The 27,564-nt window shown below is 51.9% G+C and overlaps 1 protein-coding gene across 4 annotated transcripts in view; it reads right to left on the bottom strand.

Moving 5' to 3' along the window:
• Positions 1 to 27,564, bottom strand: part of GRB10 (growth factor receptor bound protein 10) — a 169,265-nt gene that overhangs the window by 116,552 nt on the left and 25,149 nt on the right. For 2 of the 4 annotated variants that reach the window (XM_045089545.1, XM_045089548.1), the window contains exon 2: positions 20,424 to 20,592. The exons of 1 other annotated variant lie outside the window; for it this stretch is intronic. The gene's annotated coding sequence lies outside the window, so the exon portion shown is untranslated. Of the gene's footprint in view, positions 1 to 20,342; positions 20,593 to 27,564 lie in introns of all 4 variants that reach the window. One more of the 4 variants, XM_045089547.1, reaches the window with a different exon arrangement.

Raw genomic sequence — 27,564 nt, 5'->3', positions numbered from 1 at the left:
TGCCTCTGAACACACAAACAAAAAAAGGAACGCTCCGCCAAACTTCCATGAAGCGAGCTTCTCTGAGACCCATCTTTCCTTCGAAATCTCAGCAGCAGGCAGAGAGCGGGGTGTGGATTCCAGGAACAGAGTCATCAGTCGTGAAAACATTTTCAGGAACGGCAGCAACGAACGCTCCCCATCATAATCACTCCCAGAGGTGCACGTCCTGCACCCTTCCTTCCTCCATGGTGCAGACACCCTGAATAATTCATAACTCTGGGCCACGAGAGGCTTTCTTGAGCCTCTGTCCTTGCAACTGTCCGCCCCAGCTCCACCACCAGCAAACACACTATACCCTGTAGGACTGAGCTCAGCAATCACCTCCTCCAGGAAGTCCCCACAGACTGCCTCTCGCCAATCATTGCTGCTCCAAGATGGCTCCGTCTGTGTCCCTTCTGGGCTCCTGGCCCCACGCTAGGCTTATATTCATCTTTTCATTGGCTACACAGAATTGTAAATGTTCCTTCCCAGTCTTGCTCCCCACAAGGTAAACTGTGCGTTCACTGTGCCCAACACCCAGGCCAAGAGTGGACACTGCCCCCACTTCAACAGGCTCTCAGCATCTGGATCTAAGCAGGGCAGCATTCACAAAGGGGACTCTGGGGGGTCATCCATGCCAGCCTGTTACAGCAAGAAGAAAACAAAATAACTCCACGACGGCCACCCCACCACGTCCAGGGGCCACAGCCAGCAGGACGGACCCCCTGAGCAAACACTTTCTGCTCCTATGCTCAGGGCGTGGAAGGGCCCATCTCCCAGGAGTCGCTCTACTATGAAAAACATAAGGACAACTTAGAAAGGGGCTCATTTCATTCCACAAAATTGAAAAGGAGAATGGAAGAAACAGTACAGGCAGGAAGGGGCCTAGGACACCATAAACTGGATACTGGGGGCGGTCACATCGAATCAATACAGCAGAAAACTCAACCTGCACGAAGGAAATCCCAGAAACATGGACAACAGCCCCCAGAAAGAACGAGCCTAACACGGAGGCAGAACGGCAGCTTCCAGATCAGTGCGGAGAGCAGCACCCAGCTGTGAAGGGAACAGCACCTGCCCATCGGGGCCCCATGACCCACCCCCCCACAGAAATGCTCCCTCCAGATAGTTTGAAGTCTTCAGAATTCAGAAATCAGAGACTCACAGAAGCTTCCCAGGGGATACCTAAAATCAGATGGGGCACAAAAGTCAGGATACGGATTTCATCTGCTGAAACAGCACAGAAATCAAGGTAAGACCCAGTAATGGGCTGACCTGGGTCCTCCCCCAAAATCAGAAGTTGAAGCCCTAAAACCCAGGACGCAGAATGTGGCTGAATTTGGAGGTAGGAGGTCTTTAAGGGGTGACTGGGTTCCAGTGAGGCATTAGTGTGGGCCTTGATCTGGTGTAAGAGGAAATCAGAACACAGACACGCAGACGGATGACCATGGGAACATACGGGGAGCAGACAGACGTCTGAACACCAAGGACAGAGGTCTCGGTGTGGGGGGAACAGCCCTGCCCACAGCTCAGTCTCAGACTCCAGCCTCCAGAGCCATGAGAAAATGTATTTCTGTTGTTTGAGCCACCCAGTCCGTACTATTTGGTTCTGGTGGTCCTAGAAAACAAATTCAGATGCAAGGTATTAGAACGCTACTAAATTGTCATTTTAGCTAAAGGGAACAGAAGCACCCTAAACATGTAACATTTACTGCCGACCACTCATGTTTCCTGCAAGTTGTGTAGGATCCTTTAAGCCACCTGGACGGAAACTGAAGAACATACCCTAAGAGGCCGCTGGGCTGGAAAGAACAGGGCAGGTGACATGGAAGCACAAACAAGCCGGCGGGAGCACTCCACTCCCCGCCTGGGCACAGTTGTGGCGGGTCACCTCCCTCCAGCCTCCGGCAGGGCCAGCAGCTCCCAGCCCTACACACCTGCACGCCCCCATGGTGGCGAGCTCCATGTGTCCAGGCTCCAGGCCCAGCCATTTAATCCAACACCAACCTAGAGGCTGTTCTGAAAGTACGCTGCGGGGCACCTGGGAGGCACAGTCAGTTAAGCATCTGACTCGTGGTTTCAGCTCCGGGCGCAATCTCAGGGTAGTGCGATTGAACCCCTCATCGGGTTCCACATTGAGCACGGAGTCTGCTTGAGACTCTCTCTCTCCCTCTGCCCCTCCCCGCTATGCATGCACACGCGTACATTCTCTCTCTCCCTCTAAAATCAATTTAAAAAAATAAATAGATAAATAAATTAATAAAAGTGCTCTGTAGGTACAGTTAACATCTGAAATCACAGACCTGAGTAAAGGGAAACCTTCCATAATGGGCGCGGGCCTTGTGCAATGTGTTGAAGCCATAAGAGCAAAGTCTGAGGTCACCCCGAGAAGGGATCTGACCTCAAGACTGTAGCATACTCCTGCCTGAGTTCCTGAACTGCCAGCCAGCCCCACGGACTCCAGATCTGTCAGCCTCTACAGTCACACGAGCCAATTCCTTAAGGTAAGTTTCCATACAGACCCATATATGTTCGGTTTCTCTGGAGAACTCTGACATAAACACACCAACCGATCACAGCAGGCTGCCAGGATGATTCTGTGCTGTCTCCTCTGGGCCTCCCCAACCCCCCGAGGGTCTGATGGCTCTGCATGGACAGCTTCCCAGCTCTGGGCCCTTCTGTAAATACATCTTCCCACCTCTTCAGTCTGAAGTCTCACTTTCCTGGGATGCTGTTTCCCCCCCTTCGCCTACATCCTGGCAGGCCTTGGGGAGGGACTCCCGTCCTCCTGGCTCCCCCTTCTTGCCACATAGGATGGGCCTTCCTGGCCGTTTAAGGACGCTCTTTGCACCCATATTAACACGTTGCCCCACACCTCCTTCTGCCACTGCTTCCCACACTCCTTCCAGCTCACTCTGTGCCTGCTGCTTGCCCTGCTTCGTATGCCTCCGGAACTCTGGGATGTGTTCAACACAGGGAAACATGCTACTTTCCCCCTGAAGGTTCAGATTTAATGGCTGTTGGAGTGCCAAAAATATCACAGAAACATGGCCATTTTATCACCTTAATATGACCTTTGAAAGTATTTATCAAGTGAGATTGCTTATCAGCCAGAAAAATACATATCCCATAAGCCTGTTGAGTAGTCCCTTTGGAACAGGAAAACTATAGTTAGATATACTAAGAAGATCAGGGTAACTCTGGTCTCTCCTAAAATGTCTCAAAACTAAAGCTAACATCATATTTAATGGTGAAAGATCGAAGGCTCTTCCCTAAGACCAGAAACAAGGCAAGGATGCCAGCTTTTACCTCTTCTACTCAACATTGCATTTGAAGTTCTAGCTAAAGTAATAGAGCAAGAAAAATAAATAAAAGACACCCAAACTGGAAAGCAACTAACATGATCTCTGTTCACAGATGACATGATCTTATCTACAGAAAACTCTAAAGATTACTAAGATACACACTCAATCTCAAGCTAATAAATGCATTAAAGTTGCAGGATGGAAGATCAACACACTAAAATCCCTTGAATTTCCATACTCTAACAAAAAGTCTGAAAAGGAGATTAAGAAAACTCCAAGGGGTGTCTGGGTGGCTCAGTGGGTTAAGCATCTGCCTTCGGCTCACGTTATGATCTCAGGGTCCTGGGATCAAGCCCCGCAACAGGCTCTCTGCTCAACAGGGAGCCTGCTTCCTCCTCTTGCTCTCTGCCTGCCTCTCTGCCTACTTGTGATCTCTGTCAAATAAATAAATAAAATCTTAAAAAAATAAAAAAGAAAACTCCATTCAAAACAGCATCAAGAATCACAACGAGGAATATATTCAACTAAGGAAGCAAAAGATACACAAAAAACTATAGATGTTGCTGTAAGAATAGAAAGAAGATATAAATAAGATAAGCATCCTGTGTTTTGGATTTGGAACATTTAATATTGTTCAGATGATGATAATACTCAAAGCAATCTAGAGATTCAGTGCAGTCCCTCATAAATTCCCTCCAGCTTTGTTGAAGAAATCCGTAAAACCTACTAAAATCTATAGAGATTCTCACAGAACTCCAAATGGCCAAAAAAGCCCTTGAAAAAGAACAGGATTGGAGGACTCACATTTTCTGATTTCAAAACCCTCTATGAAGCTACAGTGATAAGGACAGCAGGAAATGGAAGAAGGACAGTCATACAGACTAATGGACTTGAATAGAGGGCACAGAAACAAACCGTCATATATAATGGCTGGCTGATTTTCAACAAAGGTGCTGAGACCATCCAATGGGGAAAGGACAGTCTTTTCAATAAATGGTTTTGGGAAAATTGGATAGCCTCGTCCAAAATGATGAGGTTGAACTTTTGACTCACACTAATCAACTAATTAGGCTCCTTAATGAACCTACGGAAAAGTTTCCATGATGTTGGATTTGAGAATGACTTCCAGAATAAGACACCAAAGGCACAGACAACAACAAGAGACAAACTGGGCTTCATCCAAATTAAAAACATTTGTGCAGAGGACATGATCGAGGGAGTGAAAAAACCCACCGAGAAGGACAAAAGGGTTGCAAATCATTTATTTGATAAGGGATTAATATCCAGAATATATGAAGAACACCTACAAGTCAACAATAAGAAAACAAACCACCTATTGCATAAATGGCCAAAAGACTATAACTAGACATTTCTCCAAGGTAAACAAATAAACAACCAATAAACCCATAAAAAGATGCTCCACATCACTAGTAATTAGGGAAACACAAATCAAACCACCATGAGATGCCACACAAAATCACAAGTGTTGGTGGGGATGTGGAGAAACTGAAACCCTTCTGCCTCACTGATGAGAATATAAAATGTTGTGTCCTCTATGGAAAATGGAACAAAAACTCCTCAAAAAATCAAACAGAATGAACATAAGTTCCCAAAATTCTATTTCTAAGCATATACCCCAAAAGAAGTGGGAGCAAGGACTCAAACAAATATTTGTACACCCATGTTCACAGTGGCACTGTGTTCAATAGCCAAAGTGCATAAACGACCTAAGTGTCTGTCAACAGATGAATGAACATGCAACATGTAGCCTATCCATGAGAAGGAATATTATTCAGCCTTGACAAAGGATGTCATTTTGATACATGCTACAAAATGGATGAACCTTGAAGACATTATGCCAAATGAAGTAAATTGGTCACCAAAGCACAAACATTGTAGGACCTCCCTCATATGAGGCACCTAGTACAGAAACAAGAGGTAGAAGTTAGCAGGGGCTGGGGAGAAGGGAAGTGTGTTCAATGGATACAGAGCTTCTGTTTGGGATGAGGACAAAGTTCTGGAAATAGATAGCCATGATGGTTACACAACATTGTGAATGTACTTAAGTCAACTGAATTACACACTTAACAAATGGCTAAAGTAGTAAATTTTAGGTTTCATATATTTTACCCCCAGTTTTTAAATATCAGAAAAGTTGGCAATTCGATAAGCTTCCTTTAATAAAATTAACATTCTCCGCTCAATTTTTTAAAAGATTTTATTTATTCATGGGGGAGGAGGCAAAGGGAGAGAGAGGATCTCAAGCAGACTCCCCACTGAGCACAGAGACCAGTGAGGGCTGCATCTTACAACACAGATCCTGACCTGAGCCGAAATCAAGAGTCAGACATTCAACCGACAGAGCCACCAGGCACACCCCCACCCCCCAGCCCTGCTAAATATTTTTTAATACAACCATGAGATTCAGCAGAATTTCTTAGGATGCTAAAACGAAGATGGATAAAACAATGACTACAAACTGACTTTTATACAAACTTTTTTTTTTCTTCTTTAAATGCCACCACGTTCCCAGTCACACTAGTTCTACCACTTGGAGACTGCTGACAGTTTATCCATTTTGGTTTCTCTTGAACAAGCATGCCCTCTCTCAGTTGTGTGACTCTGTGAACCCAAGTGTCCAGCTGGTGAAACAGAACCCCCATGGCAAGGGCAAGCCCTCCGTAAATCCGCCCTGCCATCTACACCCAACAAAGACAAAGACCATGGTCATGATCTGTGCTCTGGTGGAAACTCAAACCCCCATCCTACTCCTGAACAATGACAACAACAAAAAACAACAACAAAAAAAACCACACTTTGAAATGTCCTACAGCGGTGCAGGGGTAACATCCTATGCCCCTTTAAAAGAGTCCCATATTCAAATCATCAGCTGATTTACCAAAATAATGTGCTCTACAGCGGGAGAAGGGCCTGACAGGCAGGCAGATACTGCAACTTTATACCTTCAACAATAAAAGGTGTCCTCATGAACAGTTGTAGACGGACTCAGAAACTGTACCAATGACTGTTGTCTTCGCTCTTCCTTTCATGAAAGGGGCTTATGGAGAAGGTCATCACACTGTGTTGGTTTCATGTGTCTTTTGATTATGAATTTTGTCCGCTGCTGTTAAAAATAATGTATTGGCATCTGTCCCCCCCCCTCTTTTTTTAAAGCTTTTACTTATTCATTTTTAGAGGGTGAGCAGGGGTAGGAGCAGAACTAGAGGGAGAGAAGAAAAGAGAGAAAGAGAGGGAGGGAATGGACTCCCCGCTGAGCGTGGAGCCCAATGCGGGGCTCGATCTCATGACCCTGAGATCATGAACTGAGCTGAAATCAAGAGTCGGTCACCCAGCCGACTGAGCCACCCAAGGATCCAGGGGGTCTGTCCCTTTTTGAACTTAGGATGAAAATTTAAATAATCTTCACCATTAAGCTTGAACTTTCTTCCTTATTAGACTACAGTTCAGACAAATAGTTCAGGCAAAGCCAAAAGTTAGCTGATTCTCGAGTCAACATTTTTCTCAACAACGTCAATATTTACACTTGTGGGTCCAGCAGCCAAACCTCAACAATGCCTTTGTTCTTTCTGTTTCATGTTTGTTTTTCCATTTTAAGGGCAATTTCTACTTCATTAAATGATATAACTGTCTTAAAATTTGAAAACACTGCACCAAATAAAGCTTTTTCAGGCATTCCTGAGACCCGGAAGGCTGGCACGCATAGGCCTTTCACATCACAACCAACCACAGAGTCAGCTCGCAGTGGATTTCAATGGCCCGGTGCCCTCCCACCAGGAGGACCCCCTATGCCAAGAAAATTGACTAGGATTCCGGCAGGTCTGCTGAAGGACCCTCACATCTCATGACCCGCCTGAGACGCACACTTGGCACCGTGCTCAGGATCCGGGCCATCCACACCGACGCTTCCCCCTTCTGATCTGTCCTCCTTCCCAAACACGCTGTGCGTGACCCACGAAGCTGATGCTTGGCGCGAGGATGGACGCAACCCACCATCTAAAAATAGAGTCAGGCTCGGGTTGGTAGTGGGGACCTGCGAGCACACGGGCTTCCCCTGCATACCCACCCTCCAGGATGGAGAGTGCTGCCCACTGGACCTGCCACCCTGCCCCCACCTCCCTGCACCCACACCCCTTTCCTGCCTGGCTTAGGGCAGCAGTCTGTGACAACCACTCCCCAGCAAACACCCGAGCTCCCTCACGTGTCACCTCCTCTGACCCACTCTGAGAAAAACACAACTCCTCTGCTTACCTAGCCACCCCTGAAGTCACTAACCATGCAAGAAGGGCTCTCTCCATTTTGACTCGGGCACAAATCCAAAATATGCATTTAGTACTGCTAGGAAAACCGATTACGTCTCCTTAGGGAATTTACTATGTCCTCTCTGGCATGTCTGTTTCCCACTTTCTGCTCACAGCCACCTCTCAAGACATTCAGAAGACACCCAGCACAGGCAGTGAAGGGCTCATTGTCCCACCACCCGGCTCCACGATCACGACCGGCACCTGAACTCAATCCTACCCCACTTGTTAATTGGTAAATGCCTTCTTGTTCAAGGATGTGGTCTTGCTCCCTGCCGCACCCAGGATGGCACACAGTGGGGACTCCAGAAGGTCTGCACGCTGCCGGGACTAACCACCATCACTGTGTGTGCAGAGCTTAAACAATAACATTTAATTTAAAAATAAAATCGCAAAGAGAAGCTGCCAGTCTTAAGTCACTGTAGGAATTTTTACGAAGAAAGTGCTCCCTTCCATAAAAGCCAGAGGCCCTGCTGTTTACCAGGAACAATGTAATGGACCAATGTTCATGACATATTAAGACAGTTACTTGTGGGGCTGAAAACATAATATTCGCATTCTAAATCATAACAAACGCATAAAAAGAAACTCACAATACTTCAAACATCAAAGGGAAAACAGAAACCAGGCAATGAAAACAGCATTCAAAAAAGAAACAATGTATTCTCGAAGATGATGATGTGTACCAATAAACGTCAACTGATTCCCTTCTTTTCAAAGTAATAATCAGAACTATTCCACTATTTAAAAAAAAAAACAAAACAAAACAACAACAACAACAACAAAAAAAAAACCACTCAAAGTACCTGAAATAGAAATGGTTTCAAAAAAGAGCCAGGAAGGGATGGACAGAGACAGAGCAGGCAGAGACCCAAGAACAGGACAAAAGTCTAGCATGGTGACAAGCACAGGGACAGGCCCAGCAAAGCGCAGGACCAGCGAGATGCTCACGCCCCCGAGAACAGCAGAGCACGTGGCCCCCAGTTTGGTTAACAATCAACCACAGGGCTTGGGCTTCACCCTCCACAGAACACGACGTCTGCATACAGAGGTCTTGTAGCAAATGAAGGGACCTTACATGTCGACAAGAAACTCACACTGAAAATAAAAAAAAGGGATGCAGTAGTTTTTAATCATATGGTAACTTTACAGATGAAATAAATTTGGAGACTTCAATAGAATTAGAACTTTTATTATAAATATATACCAAAATCAAAATAATATTCAAAAAACACTCTTATAGGGAAACCTGGGTGGTTCAGTCAGCTAAGCATCTGACCCATGACCCCGAGGTCCTGGGATCAAGTTCCCCACTGGGCTCCCTGCTCCTGCTCTCTTCCTCTCTCAAAGAAATAAATTCCTTTAGAAGAAATAAAATAAGAAACACTCTTCTTTTTTTTTTTTTATTCTATCTCTTCTGATAGAAGACACTACAGATAAAACAGACTGAAACCCACACTCCTTTCACCTTCATCTGTACAGGTAAAGAAAGCCATGGACTTGGACGTTCTTACTATCGATTATTTCAATTTGTCAAGACCAGAAAAAAAAAAGATGGTTCCAAGTGCTTCTGTAGACCAGGCAGAAGGCTATATAGAGATGTGTGAGTACATGTGCAAACACACGCACATGCCCTCACACTAGAATCATTCCCGCTGTTGACAAGAGCCAAAAGAAGTGCAGGGATCAAGGTCCTGGGGCCAGTGACGGGAAGGAGACCGAAGTGACCAAGGATGTGATGGAGCTCAGTCCAGAAGTCCACACTCTTAACTAGAGCCCCACAGTCCCGTGGTTTTCCAATTAGGGTCCTTGGACAGACGGACAGACAGCACAGGTGCCACCTGGGAACCCACACACAGGCACATGCTCTGGCCCGGATGTGGACCTGTTGAATCAGAAAGTGGGGCCCTTGTGTCCCTGGCCTAGCACCAACCACGGGGGCATCCCGGGGAACTGAGCTGTACCCCAGAGCAGTGCAAGTAAAATCTTGGGGAAGCGGGCATGGTTTACAGCTCTACGGTGTTCCCAACGTTGAGAAGAACCACAGCCCTCGTCTCTTTTCTTACTTGAGCAATCCTTTTTTAAGATGTTTGCAAGGGGAGGCAATAGGAAGAAAATTGCAATAAAGCTCTGAAGAGTCACATCTCACTTTCTAGAAGTGGGGTGGGAAGCCCACCCCAACGGGATGAAGCAAGCAACATAATCAGCTCCTCCAAATGCCACCAGAATCCTAAGGACCAGATTCCCAGAGAGAAGCCATACCTGGTCCACTTCTGGCCTTCCAAAAATTGATTACATTTTCTGACACAATAGAAAGAATCCTTTCTAGAACACGGGCAGGTGGAGGGGGAAGGGAGGCAGGCCAAAGGGCCACCCTCACCCAGCTACAGCAGAGACTGACCTCGGCACGTCAAACTTCAGGGCTTCTGCATTTGACCCTAGGTAGGAGCATCGCCTTTGACTTTATACTCTGTGTCTCTTGTAAGAGACCTCTTTGGGATATTCTATTCACATATCCACAGTTCCTCACCCCTAAGTGCTTTGGTCAGCCTCCAGACAGAAAACCAGCAAAATTCTTTAAATGAAAACTTGGTGATGGCCACACTCCTCACTTACATTATTGGTGGGGGGCATCGTGCCCTCACATGATCCACGGGGAGACTCGATTGGGAGTCCCACCAGACAGGCCAGGAGGCTGAGCAGAAGCAGCTTGCCTTGGGTCACCCACACCGGCCAACTGTGTGGTCAGGGTCAGTCCTGGGGCAGTGCTCTGCCCACATCCAGGACCTGAGTTCTGAGCTCGGATGCGAGGCCCTGGGAACAGGATCTGGTCCGTGTGAGCCAGGAGAGGCCAAGGCTGGACGCTGGTCTTCAATTTCCAGCTGCCTCCACCCGCGGGCAGTGGGGTCTGTTAACATGCACATGTGCAGTCCCATGCTAAGGGCAAGACAAGGTTGCTAAGCCAGCCCCCAAAGGCTCCTGGAAGGAATGACCCAAAGGACTTGAGGTGCCCAGCACTGGAGGTAGTTGAGAAACAACCAAGCGAGAGAAGAGCGAGGGTTCCCACAGAGAATAGCTGGGAATGCGCACAGGCAGAACGGCCTTCCGACCTCCACCACGAATGCACTGCCAGGGACAACCACACCGGCCTCGGGTCATGCAAACAGAGGCAACGGAGGTCCGTGAGAATGGCTCACCCCACCTTCCCCAGCCCGCCTTCCCAGAAGGATGGAGGGGATCGTCCCCACTTCCCAGATGAGGACACAGCCTTTACGATGAGGAAGGACCTGGCCAGGGCCACCCAGGGAATGCAGGACCTCGCAAACAGGGAACACCCAGAGAATCAGCATAGGTAGCAGGCCTAGGAGTCGAAGAAAAGGAAGGATCGGGAGCACTCGCAGAGGACGGCATCCCACCTTGAGTGACCGGGGACCCCAGGGGGAGAAGGAAAACCACTGTAATCTTAAACTTAAAATGCGGATTTACACACAGGCCTAAAATTGGGGTCCTTTTTAAAGAACTTCCTTTTCCTGATATATACATATATATACACACACACGTGTGCGTGCGTGTGTATTCTTTAACTCATTAACGTTTTGTTTTCACTACTGGTGCTGTTACTTAGAATAATCCTTGACGGTTGAGATGTATGAATTATCACCAATTACCGAATGCTTGTGGGTGCCTTCTAAGGGACTGCTCTCTGCACATCCAAACGTTAACAGGAGAACAAAAATGAGAGACTGAATCACTTAAGTGAAAAAGGGAGAGATCGCTGTGACGGCACCCACATCGCCCACTACGTCCCTGACCTACCGCCCAGCAACCCGTCCTTCACGGGCACACGGGGCCATTAACACCACTGAAAGCCCTTGGCGTTGACTTCGCTGCCTGCACACCCGGTCCTCTAATCATTGGGAAAGGAATTCAAACTTTATCAGAAAAATGAGGGAAGGTCTATAAAACCGTGCTTAGATTTAAACACCTTGTACAATAGATACAAATCCAAGTTCTACAGATCAGCACCTCAAAGTACAGCGCTTGTCCGTATGCGGAAAACCATATCACAGACGAGGGACGTTCAGCTAAAGAAAGCTTGAGAATTTGCAGCCTCCCAAAGGCCTGCTGCTTCCTCCCTTCCCAATCGGCCCTCAAGTCCAGACTTGGAGCTGCCAGAACCCCGGTCTCTGGGGCTTTGGAGAAGGGGGTGTGGGGTCCCCGGCCCCCAGGCTCCCCCTCAAGAGCCCCCCAAGCAGCGGTAGTAACCCAGCTAGACTGCACACTGGCTGCTTCCCTGTGGAGTCCCTCTTGACCGCAAACCACTGGTGAGTGATGACCAGGACACTTGGGGGCCCTCTGGAGCTCGCAGAAGGCCCTCTGGAGCAGTTATGTTTTGTGCCAAGTGCAGGAATTACATATCCAAAAAACAAGTGATTAGGATCACTGGGTTTCACATCTTGAAAGCATTAAGGCTGCACTGCCTTCCAGAGCTTTCCCAGGGTTGCTGGTGAATTCAGCAAAGTAAACCCGTTTCTTGGGCTCCTATGACACCAGACGCATAGGGACTACAGGTCAGCAGAGCGAGACTTGCTTTTGCTCGCTCTACGAGACATAGCTCAAATCCTGCAAAGCATGTGTCAAAGGAGGGTCCTGAATCTTGCTTGGAACGGCATCCCTCACACGGCTGGGAAAGTGAGCCTTGCGTCCTGGTTTAGAGATTTCTGATAGCTCCAGGCAGCGTAAATGTCAGCTTTGTTCTGAAACTTCACAGCCACGGCAAGTGTGGGTGGGACCCCATGCACACCCACTCCCTCACTCTCTCTCTGTCCACCACCTGGATGATCGGGGACAGATAACCACTCTTACTTCTGACTGTGTTCATTGAGCGTGTCACCCATTCACACCTCGCAGAGAGACCTGACCCATGAAGCCCTTCTCGGCTTGTGCTCCGGAGAGGTCGTCGTGGCCAGAGATCAGTTTAGTCGCAGCTCTTCCCTGGTGACCCGAAGATGAAACACCCATTTCTGACCTGTGTTAGCCCCCGGAGTGCACCACACGCCAACCCGCCAGACCCAGGACAAGTCGTCTGGGAAGCCTGCCCCCCACACATGAAGCTGTACCCTCCCGGAGGGAGTGGCTCAGCATCCGTTTGCCAGAGAAGACAGTCCGTAATTACTGGTTTCACTACCAGTGATTATCAGACAGGGGGCTGGCAAGAAGAGACGATCCCAGGGCCACTGCGTGTCCCTCTGCCAAGGCCAGGGTTCAGTCAGTGAGTAGGTTTGCACAAGCCTCAGATTTGGATCTCTTATTTTTTAATTTTTTAAATTAATCATTTATTTTTTACCAGGCTCCACATCCAGCGTGGAGCCCAACGTGGGGCTGGATTCCACGACCCCGAGATCGAGACCTGAGCTGAATAATGAGGTCCAAAGTCAGATGCTCAACTGACTAAGCCCCCCAGGCTCCGGGGTCTGGATCTCTGAGATAGAGTTTAGCTACAGGGAGTTCTGATAATGTTTTAAAACAACCCAAATACGTTCACTTTCAATCCATTGGCTTTAACCAGAAAACTGTCTTTCCTGACGAATAACCCCAACATTGTGTCCTTGGCAGGACTTGAACCGCCACCGAGGGACACACACTGGACCCTCTGCGGAAGCAACAAACCACATCGTGAAGCCGCGTCTCTTCTCTTCTTCTTTTAGGGAGAGAAGCAGCAGGAGAGCAGAGGGGAAAAGACAATCTCCAGCAGACGCCATGCCCAGCACGAAGCCCCATGCGGGGCTCGATCCCACGACCCTGAGATCATGACCTGAGCCAAAGCCAAGAGTCGGAAGCACAACCGACTGACCCTCCAGGTGCCCCAAGGCAGTTGTCTCTTCTCATATTCTACGACCTGGGCTCCAAAGAAGAGAGGCACATGCACACGGTCGGTCACACGAACACCACGACCAAGGCGCAGGAACTGCAGACACCCAGCGGCCTTCCCTTAGACGCTGACGGAGGCAGACTGCGGGCACCAAACATGGTGCTTCATCCCGCGTCTGCTCCAGAGAGCCGCGCTGCTAGATCAAAGCATCGGAGGGGCACGGGAGGAAAGTAAGACCATGGGGCTTCCCGTAAAACCCCCATTTTACTATCAGTCCTTCCTGCTTCTGTAATCGGAAAGGAAGGTGGGACCAGGTACCAGCCTTCTGCTCTGCCTCTCGCGTCCTCATTAAGAGCAGGAGCCACGTGGAGCAGAGCCCAGGCCACGTGTGAGTCAGCGCCCACCACTGTGTGGCCTGGAGAAGGTCCAGGGTCCCTCATCACCCATTAGCTGGGGGTGAGATGAGGCCACCTAAGTAAAGGGCACAGCCGGCCCGACACGGGGTGAGGTTACGACCCTCACCGGCCTATGCACTCTGACCTTCGACATTCTGGCTTTAGGCAACATGCACACTGACAGTCATGGCCGGACAGGGGCCGGCCCAGGTGAAAACAGAAGGATGTCTGTCCTGGCCCCACAGACTCTGAGCGAGAACAGCTCTGGTCTCATGGACAAGGCGAGACCCACCCCCAGCCCCCAAAAAGGAAAAAGCCATGAAGGCGCCTCTTTCAAAACCATCACGGGAAGTCCTAAACTCCGACTACAGGAAGATGCGCCACATCGAAACACCTATTTTTTTTTTTTACAAACTCTTGCTTTCTTACATAAAAAAGGTCTAAACGGTTCTCTGCCACCTAGGTGACGCTAAAAATTCTCCCAACTCCGACGTCCTAGAGGTCTTCACACGTAATAACCTCCTTCACGTGAGACTCGGCTTTTCGTTCGTCATGACCGTCACAAATGGTCGACATTCTTGAATGTCTAATGGTAAAATGGAATTTTATAACTGTTCCGCTGGAAAAAGAAAGAGGTTTGTGTCTACACAGGCCACACGAGTGCCACGCTACCAGGGTCAGGATAAATAACCACCAAGAGTTTCTCCTCCGAAGTTTGCAATCAGCAGGATGTGCCACTCTGAGAGCAGCGCCTCCCCCCACTGGTCCTACACATGGCAGCAGCCGCGGCAGCAAGGACGTCCCAAGAAGCTATCTGCGGGCATCAGGTCACCCGTGGACGCAGCAGGACCAAGAAGGCGCAGCTCTGGAACGCCACCCGCGTCTCTGTCCGCTGCCCCGTCCCCGGGACCGAGGCTGCTGCTGCTGCCCACGCGGAAGCCTGGAGCGCGGACACGGAGCCGCCCAGTCCCCCCGGGCTCGCCGTCACCGTCTCGCCGCACGTCATTACCGTCATTACAGGCCTCCACCCTCTCTAACTATGACTGTGACTCAGAGAAAAATGAATCCTCCTTTACCTCGGAGTGCTCTGTTGCCGCCGGCCCGGCAACCCCCTCAGAAACTGCGTCACCAGGCTCCCCCGCCCCAAGAAAGAACGGGAAATCTCTCTTGAAGACAGGTGACAGGTGTGGCCCTCAAATCGCACCCAGGAACCCCACCGGAGCTCTGCCCAGTGCAGAGAAGAGGGCCATTGCCTGGGGACCACGGGACGGCCTCCAGAGGAAGAAAACCGCGGTGAGTTCCCGGTTCCTTTCACTTCACACAGATTCCCGGACAGAGCACAGCACAAGTCTCCAACCGGAAACTACCAGCAGACCTGCACAAGACACGCTTCCGGAAAGCCTGCCCCCCACATACATACACCCCATACAAAGGATGGGGGGAGAAAACGGTTCTAACAAAACCAAAAGCCTTGTCCACAACAGCCACCCTACTCTACCCAACAGCACTGGAAGAACCTGCCCCCCCACCCCAGTCTCAGCAGGGCACACGGGGGCTCATTTTTCACACCGCCCCCATCCAGCCCTTGACTTGGCAGTGGTGGGGTGGGGTCCCACTTGGATCCCCCGGAACAGTGTCTGCTGGCCAAACAGGAAGTGATCTTCTGTGTCCCACCCAGCGGAAACAGGACAACTGACCCCTCGCCGGAGTATGGCCTGGGGGGGGCCCCGGGGGAGCTCTGCCTCCACTTGCCCCCAGCATCATAAAGGGAACAAGGAGGGAGAGGTGGGCTGCGTCGGCATCTCTGCCCCTCACCCCCGCCTCCCGTGCCAACAGGGTCTGGTGGGAGTGGAGTGACCCCCGACAAGGAACGAGGCATGCATGTACACCCTCCACTCCCCGACCCTGTTCCCAGGGGGCCCAAAGGCGAGTGGAATTTCCCCTGCACTCGGCTGTGGGGAGGCAGTGCTCTGGGAAGGTGTGGATGTCCCCCTGAACTGAGACAAGGCTGTCCTCAGGTGACAGTGGCCAGGCCCAGCAGGCAGGGGCCACACAGCCCCACACAGACCAGGAGCAACGCCTCCACGGGGAAGACCCACCACGGAGATGAAGCAGGATTGTGACGCTCACCCTAAACCCCAGATGCCCAGAGTACCACTGAAGTTCACCCGTCACTGCAAGAACAAGATCCCTCGTGACCAGAACAGGAGAAGACAGCCACAGATGCCCACGGTGACAGGAGTCGGTTGGAACCAGCATGGGTTTCAGAGCAGCCGTCATAAGAAAGCCTCTCAAACGAGGACGGACTCTCCTGCTACAGAAGAGAGCTGGAGAGCTCCATCTCCAGGGGACCCGCAAGCCGGGAGCACCGGGCTCTCTTTCTTGCTTCCAGCTGAGGCCACGAGCTGTCAGTTCCTTCCATCAAGAAGCCAGGTGCCGAGACCCAGCACTGCCCTCAAGGCCATCCATGGTGACCAGAAGCCAGGACTACCAGCAGCCGATGGGGGCAAAGGTCCGGGGCTGCGCGACGCATGCATGGCAAGGGAGAGGGAGTCGCGTTCCGTGTGAGGCAGAAATGAAACAACACGGGCACTCCATGGGACGACACAAAAAAAGTCTGCCAAAAGAACCTTAAGGATGGAGGAAGGAGCAGGCCAGAGAGGAAGATGCCACAGCGTGCGTGCCAGTCCCCTCAAGTCTCTCTGCACGAACGCTGGCCTCAAGCGACAGCAGGAGCGACTTCGGTCTTCCTCTTTTTGAGGGCAGAGAGCAACACAAGCAACAAAAACTGGGGCCAGGGGGCGGCCAAGCTGTAGGTCCACCAGAGCCTCCGAGGGATCAAGAGTGGGAACACAGACATTGGGCAATGTAAGCCCCTCTGTACCTTTCCCTGTCTCCCATGACGACCCCAAAACAAACAGGGTTCTTGGGACGCAGCGACAGTGAAGAACAGAGGGAGGGCGGCCCTAACGCCCAACAGATCCCCCCGCACTGTCGCTCACAGCCCCCTGTCCCTCCGGGATCACGATCCCCACGGCAGACTCACCCATACCCAGACGCTGGGTGCCCTGGTCAGAGTCACCACCCACACTGAAGCCTGTAATTTACTAATCTCCCTGTTGGCCACTAAATGGTCCCTCTCAGACCATCTTATGTGGTGTTTCAGCATCTTCCTAAACCCCCCTGGGGACAGGGCTCCAACTCACAGATCAAAGACAAATGAGTTCTTAAGGGATTATCTTGCTTCTAGGACATGTTCCACATGTGCCAGGGCTGTGGCCAGCCCAAGGGCCCAGAGCCCCCAGCACCTCACCTAGCACAGCCTCTGGTACCAAACATGGGCTCTCTGCAACTTACCAAATGAGCAGAAAACGTCAGGAAATGAGAACTGATCCAATGGTTTCCATCAAACGTGTTACACGCCACATTCAAATTAGCAGAGCCTAACTCGGGTCAGATTGGTTCTCTTTGATGCCGGGGACGGTGGAGGACGCCACGGAGCCATCCGTGCACGCGGTGAGGCGGGCACTGCCTTGCAGAGGACGCACACTAGACCTCCCAGCAGAATGGCCTCTTGCGCAGCCGGCAGACCTGCACCTCCCCCGCTCCCCTGCTACCTCTGTGTCACAGGTAAGTGCAGTTTTTAAATCATCTGTCTGGGACTAAGGATGCAGAGTGAGGCCAGGGATAATACAAACTGGCTTTTAGGGGTGTCTGGAGGGCTCAGTCGGTGAAGCGTCTGCCTTCGGCTCAGGTCATGATCTCAGGGTCCTGGGATCGAGTCCCGCATAGGGCTCTCTGCTCAGTGGGGAGTCTGCCTCTTGCTTGTGCTCACCTGCTCTTTCTCTCTCAAATAAGTAAATAAAATCTTAAAATCAAAAACAAAAACTGGCTTTAAAAAAATCTAAGAGTTTCTACCTTGGCCTCATCCCTGGAGAAGCCCATTATGGGAGCTGTCAGTACCACGGGGAGACACAAAGGCACCCATCCACCATCCAGCCATCCCCCCAGGCCCAAGGGGCTCTGGGGCCCCACAAGCATCAATGGGACCGACACCTGCTGCGGGAGAGGACATCACATGATGGTTCAGGCTAAGGAAGGGTTTTGCAGCTCAAGTGTTTTTGGAAACACCCTCCCGGGAGCAACCTTCAGGGAGCCACCCCTTAGTCACGACACCCACTGACCTCTGTAGGCAGTCTGTCACCCACCCAGGGATGGATGGCCCCAGACCCAGCTCCCCACTCCCGGAGGACAGATGCGGCATGCCCTACACCGTGCTTTCCACACCGGAGGACCCCAAGCCTAAGCGCCATAGAGAATTAGATTTCAAGCCCCCGACAGGAGGATCAGCTGTGAAACAAGACTTGGTTTCATTGTGTGCCTGAGCCAAGAGGTCCTGGGGAGGCTCTCGGCACCAGGGGCTCACGGCTTTGAAGAAGAGCCATGTTTGGGGCGCCTGGGTGGTTCAGTGGGTTAAAGCCTCTACCTTTGGCTCGGGTCATGATCCCAGGGTTCTGGCATTGAGCCCCGCATTGGGCTCTCTGCTCCTTAGAGAGCCTGCTTCCAGCCCCCCTGCTTGCCTCTCTGCCTACTTGTGATCTCTGTCTGTCAGATAAATAAATGAAATGTATTAAAAAAAAAAAAAAAAAAGAAGAAGAAGAGCCGTGCTCAAATGCTAACAGGGAAAGGCAAGGACCTGAGGTGAAGGCTGGTCTGACAATTGAGGGAGTGGGGACAGGAGAGACCAGGGACGCTTCCTGGGTTTTCCTGGATGTGCATCTCGGGCACTGTGATGACCCGCCAGAGACCCCCCAGGGAAGCTCAGCACCGCACGTAAGAACCCCCAGGTCCCGGCTAAAGGACAGAGGCAGCGGGAAGGCGCACAGGGGTCCAGCGGATGGCCGCCTCCAGGTGAGAGCATCGGCCGGCCCCCTCTCCCCCGCCCCGCCACCCTCCTTCTGCACCCCACCCCCGGAGCTTCAGGAACTACCTGGCCCCCCAGGAGAGCGAAAACAGGGCCAAGACAAGCAGCAGCTGTCCAGCACCTGTGCCCCAGGTCTGCGAGACCAAAGGGACAGAGCCGTAATCAGCCACGACCCGCTTCCTCTCCATCTCATTCACTGAAGACTGAGGGCACTGGTCCTGCAGGAAGGCAGGAGAAGCTCGAGGAGGTCACGGTTCACGGGAGCAGGACAGGGGGCAGGAGCAGGAGAAGCTACAGCTGTTCCCAACCGTGTGGGGGATGTCTTGTCTGCGAGGGCTCACAGGGGACAAAAAAAACCTCACACCCCAGAATAAAAAGTCAGTTGCCATGCTAGCTATCCAGAGAAAAAGAAATGCAAGCCTGTACCCTCGCAGCCCGGAACAGGACATATAAATGTCGTTTATCACCTCACATGAGGTGGATGCTCCAGGGAGGTGTGAAAAACAATCCCGATTAACCGAAGAATTGAAGCCCTTCTGTTCTGCGCCGTACAGTTCAGGAGTCCGTGGTCAAGGAAAGAGACCACCTGAAGTAGGCAAGCTGGACAGAAAGGCCAGCACCCCTGACCCAAGGGCTGTGGAGCCCAGTTCCTCGGCCCGGGGTCCCCTCGGTTAGGGGCCAAATCCACATGCGCCCACGCGGAAGCCCTAAGCTCGAGCTGCAGAACGTTCTGTCTTCAGAGAAGGGTCTTCAAAGGGGTGATTAAGGTCAAATGAGGTGACAGGCGGGCTGTCATCCAGGAGGACTCCTGTCCTTCTAAGAAAAAGCGATGAGGACACAGGCGCACACAGAAGGCAGGCCATGCTCAGAGCAGGGAGAAGGCAGCCACCCCCATGCCAAGGAGAAAGGCCAAAGCCACCTTCCATAGAGGAACCATCTCTGCTCACCCTTGATGTCGGCCTCCCGACCTCCAGTGCTGAGCCAAAACACACGTCTGCTGTTCACGCCGCCCAGGCTGTGCTATTACCTACAGCAGCCCGAGCTGAAGGACACTCTCTCCCTCACCCACCGTCCTCCCTGGGAGTAGAGGCTCGAGCAGGAGCATTTGCTGGAAGACTGCTCTGGCCTCGGTTCCCCCACTAAGACACCCACAGGGGGCATGAGTAGATCCCCACACCCCCGCCGACTGGGACTGGAGGAAGGGTCCGTGCCAGTCTCTGAGGGCTCACATGCATGTCTCAGGACAGCCCAGGTGGTACCCCCACCCCTCCTGATAGAACACGAAGAGGGGCCTGGAGAGGGGGAGGCACGCGCACTAGACACAAAGGGTGGCCCGCGAAGCCCTACAAGGCCCAGCGAGGACGGGTCTCGGGCCACCCACCTCGGCCCAGTGAGTGAAGGCGGGGAGAGGGGCCAGGGAGAGGCAAGTACAGAGACTCCCTGCAGAAACCCAGAATAAAGGAGCCACTGTTACACCCCGGCCTGCGATGGCAAGTGCTTACTGACCTCGCCTTATCAATATTTAACAGTCGATCCTCCTCCTAAGACGGATCTGTGTGTACCGGTGAAACACCCAACGGACCTCACCTGTCAGGGGCTTGCCTAGGCTTGGGTGGTTTGGCAGCTGCTGCAGCTCGACAGAGAGGACCCAGATGAGACCCCGCTGCCGGTCACGGTCACGGTCACGGCCACGGTCACGGCGCCCACGCTCCCCAGGGCACCCTGCTCCGGCTCAGCATGATGCTCCACTCCGAAGCTGAAAGTCAAAGAGGCCGTCACTGAGCGCGTGGAACTTGGGGGGACGTGCATCTTATGCTCTGCACCCAAGACTAAAATCTTTTAAAACAGACACACAGGATATTTTTTTCAAGAAGATTTAATTTAAAAAATTCTTCAAAGAGCAGAACGAGAAAGAAGTCCAGGAGGAGTAGGCTTCTAGTTGCCATGTCAACGGACTGCAGAGACAGATGCCTGCGGAGACCAGAGCCGGGAGAAGGGAGAGGGGCAGCTCTGGGTCCTAGGCCTCCGTCTGCACATCCTCCCCCTCCAGCCCAGGAAAAGCTTTTGCCCCCAAGATGGGCGGGGCAGGGAATGCACAGACCTTTGCCCTCCCGCAAGGTTAAGTTCACCCATAATTCATGCTTTGAGCCCCGATCAAAGCCCACATCCTTCCCAGGCTCCTCTCCCAGGTGACAACCCTCAGCCCATGCCACAGAGACCCTCCTCCATCTCAGCCCAGGCACCACCCCACGGGGCAGACAGGCTCCACTGGGCACCATGCATGTGCCTTGCACAGGAGGGGCAGAAGCAGGTGCGTCTGCCCTTTGAATCCTGGTTACTGGCTTTGATTCCCTCCACAAGTCATCTTTCCTGAGGGATGAGCAGGAGGACTGTTCTAGGATCCCGGGACAGTGTCAGGACCAAGACTAACCCCAGTGTTCAGCCACTGGGGCGCTCCCGGACCCTGGCTCCTATGCAGGTAGTGTGTGGAGGGCCCACGTCCCCGAGGACGGTGATCCATCACTCAGAATGCCACTGACTCTCCACAGGTCACATGCAACACACTCCCCTGGGGACTCCGTGGGGCGATCAGCACAGAGCAAGCCTGAGGCCAGAGGCGTCTTCATCACCGCCGCTGCCTCTGTGCTTGGTCCAGAGTCTGGGACGTGGGTGCCCTTGGCAGGGATGAGATCCCTAAAGTAACCCTCCCTGATCACTCCAAATGCAGACAAATCCTGCATCTCTGACCTGCTATGGAAGAAGTCAGAGATCTAGAACTCAGTGGGGAAGGATCCAGCATGGGGGCCGGAGAGCCCTGTAGCTCCTGACACTCCCCCGTCTCAGCAGGTGACATCTGGGCGAGATACTGAGTGAGCCTCTGAGTCCCAAAAATCAGCACCACAACAGTACTCCACCTAGAGCTTTTATGAGGGAGAAATGAGCCAGGCTGTAAAGATACTGACCCAACGTTCAGTAAACGTTAAAGGAATAAGAGATATCATGAACCAGGACGCGTCCCACAGTTGCCCCACGATGAGGGGTCAAATACGCTGGCCACCTGCACACTAGGAAGCCTGCCAGTGTTCAGACGGGACGCTGATCTTCTGAGGAGGGAAAGGGGGACACAGGATACACGATTACACGCATGATCAACACTGAAGGTCACCTGTCGATGCGAAGGCGTTGTATAGTAAAGGGCCCCTTGCTCTCACCCTCAAAGAATCCACAAGTCTGAATGGGTTAGAGCAATTACACCCACTGCAACGTCTCTTAGCTCTAGTAGCTAAGTGACCACAAATTTCAAAAAAAAAAGTGTGTGATCAAACACTTGGGAGATTTGCCTTACTTTGTAACAGACAACATAAATTCATCTGTCACTGGAGAAAAAGGACAGGCAGCTGCTTGTCGAGCACATCGCCATTAACCATTTAAGCTCATGACTCATTGACGCCATGAACCATGAACTCGTCAAGCTCACTAACCATTTCTGTCTATTTTTAAGAAAGTGAATGTTGAACGTCCCGGCAGAGGGCCCAAAGACAGGCTGAGTTCTGACCGCGGTGAACCGGCAGAGCTGAGATGGTCCTCCTCAAGGTCAGGACCAAGCAAGGGCCACAGAGCACATGCCACCAGCAAACCTCCAGGCACCACAAGCCACGGCCCGTCCGCACCCAACACCAGGGGAGCCACTGCCGGGTCCATGACATTAAGCACAGTTACCGACACTCTGCACCCTTTGCCCATGGGTCAAACAGCGCGTCTCCTGCCCGCTCCCCACCAGACACAATGTGAACCTGAAATCCTACGTCTGTGAACTTGGGTGAAAAACCAACGTCCTAACCGACTCCCAATGCGTATCAGAAACAAAGGACCCCCAATCCCTGTGTAGTATCTGTGGTATCTTCCAAAACGTCCAGACACCCAACAAATCCCACCTTTCGTGATGAGGACATTCAGTGGGAGCAGCCACACGGCTCTGGGAGAGTCTAGGCCTTGGTAAAAGGGGACAGAACGCTCTTCATTTAAAAAAACTTAAATTCAATACCTTCCAGATAGCAGAGTCCGTTTGTGACAGCAAACGGAGAACGACAGATTGAGAAATGGATCAATGGAATGGAACCTAAGGAAAAGTCATTATATAATGTCAGAAGGCAAGTGCCAGAACCTGAAGGCAGCCTAAAAGAGAAGCAAAATTACACGGAAATGCCAGAGCTCACACGGCTTTAAGTGGGTCTGCCTGCAGGCAGGACGAGCCATTCCAGAAATGTCACAATGACCTCGGCCGCACCCAGATGCCAACACCGTCCTTTGGAACCATCCAGCACACGGGAAGCATTCAGCAACAATGCAGGAGGGCGGTCATGGCCGGCGTCCAGAAGGGCCCTCCCTCCATGGCCCGTCCACCAGCGACCCTCAGGGGCTTCCACAGGGATGGCAAGTTGGCCCAGGTCAGGGAATCCCACCCAACTGGCCACCATCCCAGAAGTCACCCTGACTTAATAAAAACGTACGCCTGGGCCCAGACGGGGATCTCAACTCCACGGTCAAGCAGAACCAAGGATCCTCCAGTCCTCACCGTGGGGCTTCCAGGAGCGGGCCATCGAGCAAGCTCGAAGACCGGTTATCCGAGGCCTCCCCGACTGGACCTGCAGCAAGACAGGCTACCGACTGCAAAGAGGCAGGAGACCTCCCTCTAAAGCCAAAGTCAGAGGAACAGCAAGGGACAGGGTAAATGCACGTGCCCACAGATGCAGTGACTGCACGGAGAATGGGTACGTGCGCACACACACACGTTTTAGCTCCATCCCAACAGCAGAAGCACAGCCCTACGTAAACCAGAGAAGTTGCAGCCTGCCCCAGACACGGAAGAGCCCCGGATTCATGGAAACAGGCAAAGTTCCCAACGGGAAGAGGACACCTCGCATAGATCCGATGCCCTTCAAAGCAATCAATTGAGAAATGAAAGTTCGTTTTGTAAATGAGATGCGGCTATCAACCTAAATGCATGAAAACGAGTGCAATCAGTCACAAGTCTGCGGTTGGTGCACACTAAGGGAGAGCTGCCCTCCTCTCACAGTAAATTATAAAGCAAAAATGGTCAAAATAGTGTGGTACCAGCACAGAGCTACAAGCAAGAGTGTTCATCCGAAAGGGGCTGGCCAACAGGAATGTTTGGGTTTGCAGCATGTGCTCTAGGAAGACCGTGTCCTAATCATCACGCTTCCACACGCTGGCACACAGGATCCATGGGGCTGAAACTCTGGGGTCGACCAGCTTTCCCTGACTGTCCTGCTGATGCCACCAGGGATGAAGGGGACGGCCGTGTTGCCCACAAATAGCAATGACCACCACCCTGATTGACAACCTGCCTAGGTCACACGCCTCGCCAGATGCTCCACCACCCACCACAGAAGAGGTTTTTGAGGATTAAACTGAAACAAGTAAATGCAGAGAAGACACATAACGGAATGTAAAAATGAATGGTTCTTGCTTACGGACAAGGAAACGCCGTCAATCCTTCAAAGCAGAACTGTTTCTCAGGATGAAGAAACCAAGGCTGGGGTACAGTGAGTACCTCCCAAGGTCCCAGAGCGAAGAGAGGAGAGAGCCAGGACTGAATCATCAGGCATTTGAATCTGCCCCATGTGTTTTATTATTTCGTTGATGAGCAGAACTTGTAGGATAAGAAGAGAATAGAAAAATCATGCACTCATTTGTCTTCATTTTTGTTCTTTCCGATCACATTGTTTGAAGCATATTTTATCATTTTCTTTCAGAGGAGGAAAAAAAAAGATTTAAAAGAAGAGCCTGAAATTCGAAGCACAGAGGATAACGGGGGGAACCTCCCCTGCTTGTCAGGGGTCTGCAGGTCAGAGACAGGGCGTAAAAGAGGGAATGCTCTTGAGCTCATGAAAGCATCTACCAGAAACGTCCAACCACCAAAAGGCTGACATAACGAGGAGGAACCAGTAACCTTGCCCTTACAAGCCCAGATGACAGCAGGGGCCACCCTGTGTGATACACCCCTAGATGACACCGCAAGGTACGAAACAGAAACCAAGCATGAAAGTTGTCTAGAAAAAGCTAAGAAGCCAGCGTTATTTCCAGAGGAAATACAGGACCACCAGCTAAGGCCAAGCTCCTGTCAGCATCTGATAAATCAGATCCCAGCGCGACCCACACGCCCTCAGTCTTTCTGGGAAACAACACCCAGACAGTGACAAAAAAATAAAGCAGTCTTATTCTTAGAAGCAACAGAAATAATGTACTTAAGAAGTATATATGTATCTGAGGAAAACCCAGAAACTTTGGCGAAGAACCCACCAGAAATCCGAAAGAAGGTGCCTGGCGCAAACGCGGCTGTTCCTGGGAAGGGCAGCCCTCCCCTCACTGCTACTGGCTCAGGTAATGGGGGAGCGGGTGCACTCCTGGCCGGCACCCCAGGTCTGTCTGCCGGGACCCGGCTTGCCTGCAGACGGGTGGACAGGCCGGGACAGACACGGAAGTCGGCAGAACGGAACAGGATCTGGGTGAGCCGAGCCACCAAGGAAGAACGAAAAGAAAGATCTGGGGTTAGGGGCCAGCGGCGCTCAGAAAAACACAGGCGGATCCTCACCCCCCACCATCCCCACAGACGAACGACTCAATCATCGTGAAACACGGTAAGAGAAGGCACGGAAGAAGACACGACGAACTCTGGGCGAGGAACACCTTCCGAAGATTCTCGCCCGGAAGCCAGGAAGGAAAATCCACCTCCTTCCCAGCCCCAGGCCCTCTCTACAAAACCAAAGGACCAGCAAAAAGCCTGGGGAGAAAAAAATAACTGGAAGCAGTGAAAATGCGCTTGTCCCGCTCCCCGTCCCTGTCCCCGTCCCTGGCTTGGCACGACCCACCTCCACCAGCAATGCAGCTGCTCGGCTATGGGAGCAGGAGAAACCCACCCACCACCTTCCTCCCCACTCAGCCACCCCTCTCCTCCCTCACACCAGCCTCAACCCCCGCTGCACTGGCGTCCCCTCTCAAGCAGGCTGCAGATGCGTGGGGACACCCAACAGCCACCAGGCCTGACCCTGGGGCCCCGCCTCCCCTCCGACCCACAGCTCCCCTCACCCACCAGCCTCCTCCAGGTGCTCAGGCACGGCCCTCCCCAGGGATGTCCTCCCCTGCCTTCCACACAGACACCCAGACCCTGCTCCAGCCCTGCTCCTCTCGCCGGGGCCCCGCTGGCCCGCAGACATCCTGCAGTGCTGTGGACAAAATGATATCAATCCTGAAAGGCGCTTCTCACAGCACTGGCCAAAGGCGGAGATCACGAAGGAAAAGGAGCCGAGGAGGAGGGGGAGGGGCTCCTTGCACGAGGAGGAAAGTGACAAACGTGCAGGTCCATGAATTCACCTGAGTTCGTGGCAGAAAAGGACCCAGGAGGACACAGACCAACCATGACGGGAAAGAAGGCCAATCGGACAGCTTGGGGGGCACAGCTGAGACCTTCACCCTATTCCACAGACTCTCGGTCTGAATGTTCGCAAGAGGGAACAGGAATCACATAATCTTAGAGCTGATCTTCCTAGTAAAAAGTGCTTTTGTCAAGTTTCAGACCAGCGTTCCAGCTGCTTCTCCCCCCACCAGCTCTCACCCCCAAAACCCCACCTGAGTCCCTCGTGACGCTCAAGCATGGTCTCCTTCCCTCGCCCGTGGCTTGCTCTGCCCGCTCCCCTTTCTAGGGATTCCAGAGAAATCACAGCTCTCCACGGAAAACAATGAGGCTATTAAGTGCTGCAGAGAAGTCACAAGAACGGGAGAACAGCCCAGAAGCTTCTAGAAATGCAAAGAACTCTGCCCCTCGATTTTGTTTTGTTCTCCTTCTCTCCTTTCTCCGCATTTTCTTTCGTCCCTCAGGAAGTCAGGGGAAAACAATGACAAGGACAACAAGATAAAGAGGAAAGTACAGTGAAGACCACGTTCAGGTGGAGAAACCTGGCTACGGGATTTTGAGCAATGATGAGTGAGGGAGGCACCACCAACCACAGGACAATGTCGAGTGAGGGAGGCACCAGCGACCACAGGGGAAGATTTTGTCCCTCGTCACAGAGGAAACTGGTGGGAAACAGAGTCAGTCTCGTGTCGATGCCCATCTGCCCGAAGAATAGCCCTATTAACAGGGCACAGCCCAAGGTCCCATGCCCCCCACCTGCAGGACGGTAGTTACATAGGAAAGACAGTCACCTCTTCCTCTGCATCACTCCACACACCCGTAAGGAACGACTGCGGGCTCCCAGTGCGGGGGATAGAGTACTACAAACACGTGTGAGGAGACGTGCTCCTTTTGTGAGGGGAACTGAGATTCTGGTATGGACAAGGGAGATGCGGCAGCTCTTACCAGCCGAGACACTGGCCCAGCAGCCGGGCCTAGTGAACACGACCCAGGGGCGCCTGGGTGGCTCGGAGGGTTAAGCCACTGCCTTTGGCTCAGGTCGTGATCTCAGGGTCCTGGGATCGAGTCCCACATCGGGCTCTGTGCTCAGCAGGGAGCCTGCTTCCTCCTCTCTGTCTCTCTCTCCCTTGCCTCTGTGCCTACTTGTGATCTCTCTCTGTCGAATAAATAAATAAAATATTTTAAAAAAAAATCTAATCACCTTCCAGTGCTTCTATCAAATCTAGCAGTACGGCGCTGCCACGAGTTTTCGTGACCTCCTTGTACTTAGCCCTTCTCAAGCCCTGCTTAGCC

The sequence above is a fragment of the Mustela putorius genome, unplaced genomic scaffold (assembly GCF_011764305.1).
Source record: "Mustela putorius furo isolate JIRA1106 unplaced genomic scaffold, ASM1176430v1.1 tig00003845_pilon_pilon_pilon, whole genome shotgun sequence".
Taxonomy (NCBI): domain Eukaryota; kingdom Metazoa; phylum Chordata; class Mammalia; order Carnivora; family Mustelidae; genus Mustela; species Mustela putorius.
The sequence above is the reverse complement of the archived record's forward strand: the minus strand, read 5'-3'. Positions and strand labels throughout refer to the sequence as shown.